A 9,618-nucleotide genomic window follows, 5' to 3' on the forward strand; every position below is an offset into this window, starting at 1 on the left:
GATGAAAAATGAAAGAGAGTGACAGAGAAAAGGATTGAAGTGGGGAAAGGGACAACAAAAAAGAGAAAGATAGAAAGAGGTAGAGAGGGAGAGGAAGAGAGGGAGAGGGAGAGAAATAAGAAGAGAGAGGGACAGAGAAAACTGAAAAGAGAGGGACAGAGGAAAAGATAAAATAATAAAGTCAGAGAGAGAGATTTAGGAATAAAACAGGCAGACAGGCAGATGGAAACGGGGAGAGTGAGGGGAGAACCGGTATTGAGAGAGAAAAGCGAGAGAAGAGTGGGAATCAGGGACAGACGGAGAAACAGAAGAGAGTGAGGGGCAAACAGAGAGAAAAAGAGGAGAGAGTGAGGGCGAAACACAAAGGGGGGTGGGAGGAATTCCGCGGTGTTGGGGGTTGATTTTTGAAGAGAGCAGGACCTTGGGAGTCTCCAGTGTGCAGTCACAACACAGCTCCAGTAACATCCTTCCAGGAATACTAATTTAAAAAAAATAATGTGTCCCAAAAGGATAATTTTGTTCCTCCCAGTTCAATGAGGTGGTTTAACACTTTGTGGGGGCAGAGAGGGGCCAGGTTCTCTGGGGGTATGGGGTCGCGGTTGACCCTAAACACAGAGCACACGCACAGAGTTGGAAATGTGCTTGCTGCATGCTTGGGCCGAGGGAAGGACAAGCTTCCCATGTCCTACCTCAATAGGAACTCATTGCCGCTTGTGGGATCATGCTGTGCTCATACATTTCTTCTCTCTGTGTCTCATGATCTCTCTCTTTCTCTCTCCCTCTCTCCCTCTCTCTCTCTCTTCCTGCTCAGCTGTTTAATCACATGTTTAACCTTCTGATAAATGCAAAATGAAATCCTCAATGTGATTTGTCATTATTCTAATGTAGGTGGGTGGAGAGGAGTTTGGGAGGGGATGGATTCGAGTGCTGAAGGAATGTGTCCAGTTAGCTTCTTCCCAATTCCAGCCCTGTCTGTGAGGGTTTGGAGTTGAGCTGTGGATGGAGGGGATTGTCCTGTGTGACTGGCCCCTGTTTTTGTCCTGAGGATTTAGAGCAGGTTCTGTAACTGCGGCTCAATGAGTTAGAATGATTCAAACTGCAGCTTTATGTCCCGGCTGACGGTCCGTACAAGGTTTAGCCCTTCAGTCGACATCATGAGACGGGTTTCTCTGGAGATTAAAGCCTGGGATCTTGCTTTGTGCACAACATGCCTGAAGCCTTCCCTGCCGGAAGGGGAGATTGAGGGAGCACAGGAAGGCAGAGCAAAATAGGGAGTGTGGCAGTGAGGGGGCATTGGGGGAGTGGGCAGAGTGATATGGATCTAGGGGTCTCCGAGTGTGTAGACTCTGCCCATCTCCCAGTCTCAGGAGAAAAGTCCCTCACCCACATTCTTCCAGATGGTGGAGCAGTTACAGAAATAACACTGGGACAATGAGAAGGTGAATCCCGTGCTCTTTTGGTGCTATTTTGTTTAACAGACGTTTTCCCGACCTACCTTTCTATCAATTCTCAGTTAAAACATTATTCCCTGGCCGTTCTCACAGTGCAGTGTTTGGGACCCTGCTGTGTGCTAATAAGCAGAGAATTTCCTATCTTCCATCTGTGCCCACATTTTAAAAAGGTGAACACAAAAATAAAACTGCTCGGGAAAGCTCAGCAGGTCTGGCAGCATCTGCGGAGAGGAACACATTTAACGTTTCGAGTCCGTATGACTCTTCAACAGAACTAAGTAAAAATAGAAAAAAAGGTGAAATATAAGCTGGTTTAATGGGGGTTGGGACAAGTAGAGCTGGATAGAGGGCCAGTGATAAGTGGAGATAACCATAAGGTGTCATAGGCAAAAGGACAACGAGGTGTTGAAGGTGGTGATATTATCCAAGGAATGCACTAATTAAGGGTGGAAAGCAGGACAAGCAATTTACAGATAGCCCTAATGGGGGTGGGGTGGGGTTAAGGGAAGGGATCGAAATAGGCTAAAAGGTAGAGATAAAACAATGCATGGAAATGCATTTTAAAATAATGGAATTAGGTGGGAAAATAAAAATCTATATAAATTATGGTGGGGAAAAAAGCGAGGATCAGAAAGGGGGTGGGGATGGAGGGAGGAGTTCATGATCTAAAATTGTTGAACTCAATATTCAGTCCGGAAGGCTGTAAAATGCCTAATCAGAAGATGAGGTGCTGTTCTTCCAGTTTGCGTTGAGCTTTACTGGAACAATGCAGCAGGCCAAGGACGGACATGTGGGCATGAGACAGGGCGGGGTGTTGAAATCGCAAGCGACAGGGAAGTCTGGGTCTTGCTTGCGAACATACCGAAGGTGTTCTGCAAAGCGTTCACCCAGTCTGCATTTGGTGTCTCCAATCTAGAGGAAACCGCATTGGGAGCAACGAATGCAGTGGACTAAATTGGGGGAAGTGCAAGTGAAATGCTGCTTCACTTCAAAGCAGTGTTTGGGCCCTTGGATGGTGAGGAGAGGGGGGATTCGTTGACTGCAAAAAAAATCGGTCGTTTTCGAAGTTAAAGCTGTTAAAATGAAGCTAATATAATTCTTGAATAATGCTCATGTCTTAGAAAGTGCAATCAATTGAGGCGGCATAGAAATTTAAATTCACATTACTTTGGTCCTGGACTTCTATCTCTCTGTCATTCTGCATCTCCATCCAATGGCATGTGAGAGAGAGAGGGAGACGGAGGGAGATAGGGGACTGGGGAGTGACAGGGAGATAAAGAGAATGTGAATAGAGAGAGAATGACAAAGAGACAGATAGAGGAGGAATTGATTGAAGCATTGAGAGAAAGATGGGGATAGGAGAGCTTGAGGGAAGGAATATGAGACAGATAGAACGAAAGAGAAAGAGAGAAAGGATAGATTTCGGAAACACAGCGAATGAAGTAGAGATGGAAAGAGAGAGATGGATTAAAAATTTAGTGACAGGTTCAGAGGGAGACAGACAAACAAAGTGAGAAAGGAGAGATTGATAGAAACAGTGAGAGAGAAGGGCAGAGGAAGGCACAAAAGGGGCTGAATGGAAGCACCGTGTCTGGCATCTCTGGGTCCGGTGCGGTGGGGGACAAGTTTTCCAATGTGTCAATGTCCTTGGTGATACTGCCTGCGGGATCCTACCATGTACATTTCCCTGCAGCGTTTTCTGGACTGCAACTTGAAAAATAACATTATATGATTGACTGCGAATGTTTCTAAAGGCCTGGAAATAAATTGCAAATGTGGTGGGGCTCTGTAACTGCGTGTTGCCATAGAACCATAGAGCCCTGGAAAAGTTACAGCACAGAAGGAGCCCGTTCATCCTATCTTGTCAATGCCAGCCCGAGGACACCCGGGTGCCCTTTCTAATCACACCTTCCTGCACCCAGCCCATACCCCTGCAGCTTAAAGCACTAAAGATGCAGATCCAGGTACTTTTTAAAATAGTTTAGAGTTTCTGCCTTTACCACAATCTTGGGTAGCGAATTCCAGACACCCAATACCCTCTGCGTATAAAGATTTTTCCTCGTGTCCCCCCTTCACCTTCTGCCACTTATCATGAATTTATGCCCCCTGGTCCTAGAATTCTCTGGCAAGGGAAACAATTTTAGCCTGTCCACTCTAACTATTCCCCTCATAATTTTGTACACCTCAATCAAGTAAACTCTCAGCCTTCTCTGTTTGAAGGAAAATAAACCCAACCTATCCAATCTCTCCTCGTAGCTACAATTTTCTAAACCTGGCAACATTCTTGTAAATCTTCTCTGCACTCTCTCCAGAGCTATTACGACCTTCCTGTAATGTGGTGACCAGAACTGCACACAATACTCCAGTTGTGGCGTCACCAGTGTTTTATACAATGCAAACATTTTATCCTTTCTTTTATATTCTATACCTCTGGGAATGAAGGAGAGAATTCCATTAGGTGTCGTTACAACCTTGTCTACTTGACGGCTGCCTTCAGGAACATGTGTACTTGTATTCCAAGATCTCACACTTCATCTACCCCTAAATGAATGACCTCACAATTCTCTTTGTTAAAATCCATCTGCCACTTTACCACCCACTCCACCAACCGATCTATATTGTTTTGGAGATTATGGCGAGCCTCTACACTATCCACTACTCGGCCAATCTTAGTGTCATCTGAAAATTTCCCAAACGTGCCTACCACATTCACGTCTAAATCGTTAGTATATAACACAAACAGCAAGGGTCCCATCACCGAGCCCTGTGGAGCACCACTTGAGAAAACTTTCCATTCGCAAGGGCATCCATCGACCATTATCCTTTGTTTCCTGTTGCAAAGCCAACCTTTTATCCAGTTTGCCACATTACCCTGAATCCCATGGGCTTTTACTTTCCTGACCAATCTGCCATGTGGATTGTCAATTGCCTTGCTAAAATCCACGTACACAATATCCACTGCACTACCTTCATCATCCTTCTTGTCAGTTCCTCAAAAAATTCAATCAAATTGGTAAGGCAAGACCTTCCTTTAACAAATCCAAGCTAACCATCCCTGACTAGTCCATGCGTTTCAACATGACAGTTAATCCTATCTATCAGGATTGATTCTACTAATTTGCTCACCACCGATGTAAGACTAACGGCCCTAAAATTGATTTGCATTTCTTTTGATCCCTTTTTAAACAATGGAACTACATTGGCATTTCTCCAGTCCTCCAGTACCTCCCCTGTATCTAGTGAATATTGGAAAATCATGCTCAGAGCATCTGCTATCTCCTCCCTGACTTCCTTCAGCAGCCTCGGAAGCAATCCACCTGGCCCTGGTGACTTACCAACGTTCAAGGATTTCAATGTTTCGAGTACTTCCTCTCTATTTATGATTATCCCGTCCAATATCTCGCAGTGTTCCTCATGGACTACAATATCTACATCCTCCCTTTCCTTTGTAAACACGGAGACAAAATATTTATTCAAAACCCCTCGCACAGCCTCTACATCTACACACAAGTTTCTGTCTTCATCTCTGACAGGTCACACTTTTTCCTTATCTAACTTTTTAGTTTTTATCTCCGAATAATTACTGTGTTTTAGGCTCAATGACATATTTGGCAGACGAAACATATTGGTGGGGCAGAGGATCTGGGCGTGTTCCTTGGGAGCTGTCAGCATTTTAATTCCCCAACCCAGTGTTAAAGATGGAATTTAGAAAGTTATGAGGTTTGAGGTATAATGGGGGGAAGAGCACATGGCGAATTAAACATTGCTGCTTGTGGGATCTTGCTGTCCACGTGACCTTCCTTGCAACTTCCCCTAAACTGTGACCATGTAGTTACTTCCCAAGTGAGTATTACTGAAGACCTGATTGTAGACTGTTTCCATTTCCCAACCCCCCTCCCCACCCCGCCACCAAACTCCCTCGAACCCCACACCTCTCTATGTAAATCAGTCGTTAAAAAAATAACTTGGCCACAGCGTTGTATCTCATTATTTTAAACTGTGAGGTGGAAAACTCTTCAGAGTGAATTTCAATCAAGCTTCAGCCCAAGATAAGGAGAAAAACCGACTGGACTGAGGAGGTGTGGGGTGGAGTGAAGTGACTCAGAGTGTCGGCAATATTGGACTGAATGAGTAAAGGATTCTCTCAATGGTTTAGGTGAGTGGAGGGAAAAGTTCCAAATGGAATTCCAACTGGTGAATTTTTAGGTCATGCATCTAGAAAAAGTCAACAAAACAATAGAATAGTCCTTAAACTGGGAGTGTATTGAGAGGTGTAGAGGAAGTTTGAGACATTGGAATGCATGTCAGCAGGTCCCTGAACGTGGAGATTTTGCTTTTTAGTGCAGTTCTGGCACCACATTACAAGAAGGACATCATTACTCTGGAGAGAGTGCAGAGGAGATTTACAAGAATATTGTCAGGCCTGGCAAATTGCAGCTATGCGGACAGATTGGATAGGCTGGTGTGGTTTTCCTTGGAACTGAGGAGCCTGTGAGTTGACCAAATTGAGCTGTAGAAGATCATAAAAAGCCGAGATAGGGTGGAAAAGAAATGCCTGTTCCCCCTACTGGAGTGGACAATTACCAGGGGTCACAGATTGAAGCGATTGGTAAAAGCATTAGAAGTGGCATGAGGAGAAACACTTTCACCCAGAGGGTAGTGGGTGCCTGGATTTCGCAGCCGGGATTAGTGACAGAGGCAGAAACGCTTAACTTTTTGAATAGGTGCCTGGATCAGCACCTGAAGTTCTGGAAAATGCAAATATACAGGAATGTCAGAATTGAATGGGCGACAATATATTTTCATCATTTGCAGACACGGTGGACTGAATGTCTTCTTTCTTGGCCTTAACTTTTCAATGGATCCATGGAATGTGAAAGGGAAATTCCTGGGTGGAGTGTGTATGGGGGGTTTTGTGGTGGTGTGAATGGAAGGACTGCCCTGTGCTGAGTGGGTATGTGGGGCGGGTTGTTGTGGGGGATCGAATGGGAGAGGGACTGTCCTGGACTCAATGTTTAAGGGGAGGGTTGCGGGTGTGGGAATAGGCGAGGGACAATCCTGTTCTGAATGGACAAGGGGAAGGATGTAGTGGTGTGAATAGGAGATTGACAATCGTGGGCCGAGTGGCAATGGGATGTGTTTGTTGGGGCTGGAAATGAGTGCAAACAGGGAGGCGAAAATCAAATTTGTTTTAGTTTTCATTGCAATGAGTCAATAAAACAAATGGAGAGGTGCATCAGAATTAATGGGGAACCTTGTAATTACTGAGGTGTCTCTGAGCTAATGAGGCTTGAAGCTATTTAATGGTGACCTCCTCATAATAAGGTGTGGGGGGAAGACAGAGGGGGAAGTACAAAGACTGAGGGGGGGGGGGGGGGGGGCATACATTCCAACATCTACAATCTTAAAATAAAAATTATTTGCCTCTCTATCTGTGAGTCTGAGACTCTCCATCTCAAATCTCTCCCTCCCGCTTGCAGTGTTTCCTACTCTATGTCTGTGTCACCAATATTTCAATCCCCCATTCACAACACCGCCCTGCGTCTCTATCTGACTCCGTCTGTCACTGTCTCCCCACTCTCTCTGTGCCTCTCTATCATCACCTCTCTCTCTTCCATCCCTCTCTCCATCTCTCCATTTAACTTTCTCGCCAACCATCCCCCCCCCCCCACCACCACTGACTGTTTCCCCGTTTTGCTCTGCCTGATTCGCTGTTTCTCTCTCCGCCTCTCTCCCCACCACCCAAAACCCTGCACTTTCTCTCTCTCTCTCTCTCCCCCCACCCCAACTGCCTCATTCTCTCCCTGTCCCTGTGTCTCTGCCTTTCTCTCTCTATCTCTCTCTCTGGTTTCCTCTACCAGTCTGCCTCTCCCTCTACTTCTGGCAATCTCTCTCCATCTGTCGCTCTCTCTCAGCCGCTGTCTCTCTCTCTCTCGGCCTCTATCTCAACCACCACCACCTCTATCTCTATCTTTCTCTCTCTCACTCTCTCTCTGCCTCTCTCTCCATCTCGCTTTCTGCCTGTGTGTAGGTGTCTTCCCCTCTCTCTCCCTCGCTCATTCAATCTCTCTATGTCTTGCTCTCTCTCTCAGTCTCTCTCTTTTTTTTTCTCTCTCCATCTCTCTCTCTCTGTCTCCACCTGTCTGTCTTTCTTTCACCCCCTCAGTTTTTCTCTCCCTGTCTCTCTCTCCTCTCTTTCTTTATCTCTGTATGTCTGTCTCCCTCTCTCACACGCTCTTTCTTTGCCTCCATCTCCCTCTCTCATGCTGTCTCTCTATATCCCTCTCTCTCTATCTCTCTCTCTCTCTCCATCTATCTATCTCTCCCTCTCTCCTTTTGCTTTCTCAGCCTCTCTCTTCTCTATCTCTGTATCTCTGTGCCCCTGTATCTCACTCTGTCTAATTTCCCTTTAACACCCAATGTTGTCCCGGAATTGTCCCACAATTCCTAACCCTTGGCCCAGACCTCTCAAGCTCTTTATCGCCTCAGTTGTTCTGAGCCCCTCCCCTGGTGATCTCTGGGAGTCACCTTCCTGGTTTCCACTAGAAGTATTCCTGTCCAATCATTGTGAGGAATCGCAGTGATGGACAGGCAGCCGGGCCAATGTAAGGGCAGAGCTATTAGGAGTATTTTTTGTGTCCAATCAGTGAGGATTACACATGATGGAGGGACTCCTGGGTAAAGGGATGGCAGGAATGTTAGGAGGTGTGTTTTCTTCTCTGTCCAATCAGTGAGGGTACTCATGATGGAAGGGCAACACAAATTGTAACCTCACAGTGCCTGAGTTTTTCTCATCATTTAATGAATTGACGAATTGGAGTAAAGGGATATTTCAGCACATTCTTCACCTGCTGTCTGAACGGAGTCTGTGTCACAGCGTAAATCACAGTGTTAGTGCAGCAGCTCAGGAGCTGCAGCATGAAGCCCAATTCCACAACAAACCAATCTAAATAAAAAGAATAAAACCCCGAATCATACATCCGGGTCCATATGGAATAAACCATTAACGTTGACCATAACAGGACGAAATTGACCGAGATCACAAACAGTAAAATGATGGATTTCCTTCGATTCTCCATCTCTGGGTCTCTGGGACTCTCCCCAATCCTGTGAGCCCGGAGTCTCCTGCGGGCTCTGTTGTTCATTAAAATGTGTCTGATGGTGAGAACATTGAGCAGCAGAATCAGGACAAATGGGACACACGGGGTTAGAATGTAATGGAGGAACTCGATATTTGTCCAGAACAGAGAGAACTGAACATCGAGTGTGACAGCACAAAACCAGGGGAAGTTCCTGAGCCAATAATGACCTGTGAACATAAAATACCAGAAGATGTTCTTCAAACAGCTCAGAACAGTCACTGTTCCCAGAATCACAACCGCAGTTTTCTCGCTGCAATATTTACTTTTCAGCTTCGGACAACAAATGGCCACAAATCGATCGAAGGTGAAAGTGACGGTGAACCAGACAGAACAGTCAGTGGCTGCATAAAGCAGGACAGCGTGGATATTACACACGGGGACCGAATACAGAAAAATGAACCGTTCAGGAAAAACAATCGGAATGTGTCTCAATATCAGGTCCAGGATAACGACCAGTAGATCCGCCAATGCCATGGCCACCAGGTAACACGTGACACATTTGGTCAGACCACAGTTTTTGTACTTCAGAATCACAATTGTGATTAAGTTCACTGTAAGGAAGGGAAATAAAAATATATATATATATATCCATCAGGCTGGGGAAGAAGTTATCTGCTGGATTGAGTAGTTGTTGATTATTACAAATTTGTGGCTGCACGCTGTGATGTATTGAATAAAGTGGACATGAAAAAACAAACAGGATGGTCTGTGATAAATTTGAAGGAAGCACAGATTAAATAAAATGCACTGGCAGTGAGGCGGGAGGGGAAGGTGGTGTGAGGGAGGTTTGCGTCCCAAAGGTCGCTTGGGAGCGAAGGGATAACGGGTTGACTCAGTGTTGTTGGGAGACGTCATGAGCGACGGGGACCTGAGGTTGAATGGGAAGAATCAGAGATGCCGTGTGTGCCTTACAGACAGCGGAGAAAATTTGCATGGATATTATTTTACTTATTTTCCTTCTTTTTTAATAATGTACATACTCACAATCTTTCCAAAAAAGTTTATCTCTCTCAAACACAAGCACA

This window comes from Cetorhinus maximus, chromosome 19 (assembly GCF_964194155.1).
Source record: "Cetorhinus maximus chromosome 19, sCetMax3.hap1.1, whole genome shotgun sequence".
Lineage (NCBI taxonomy): Eukaryota > Metazoa > Chordata > Chondrichthyes > Lamniformes > Cetorhinidae > Cetorhinus > Cetorhinus maximus.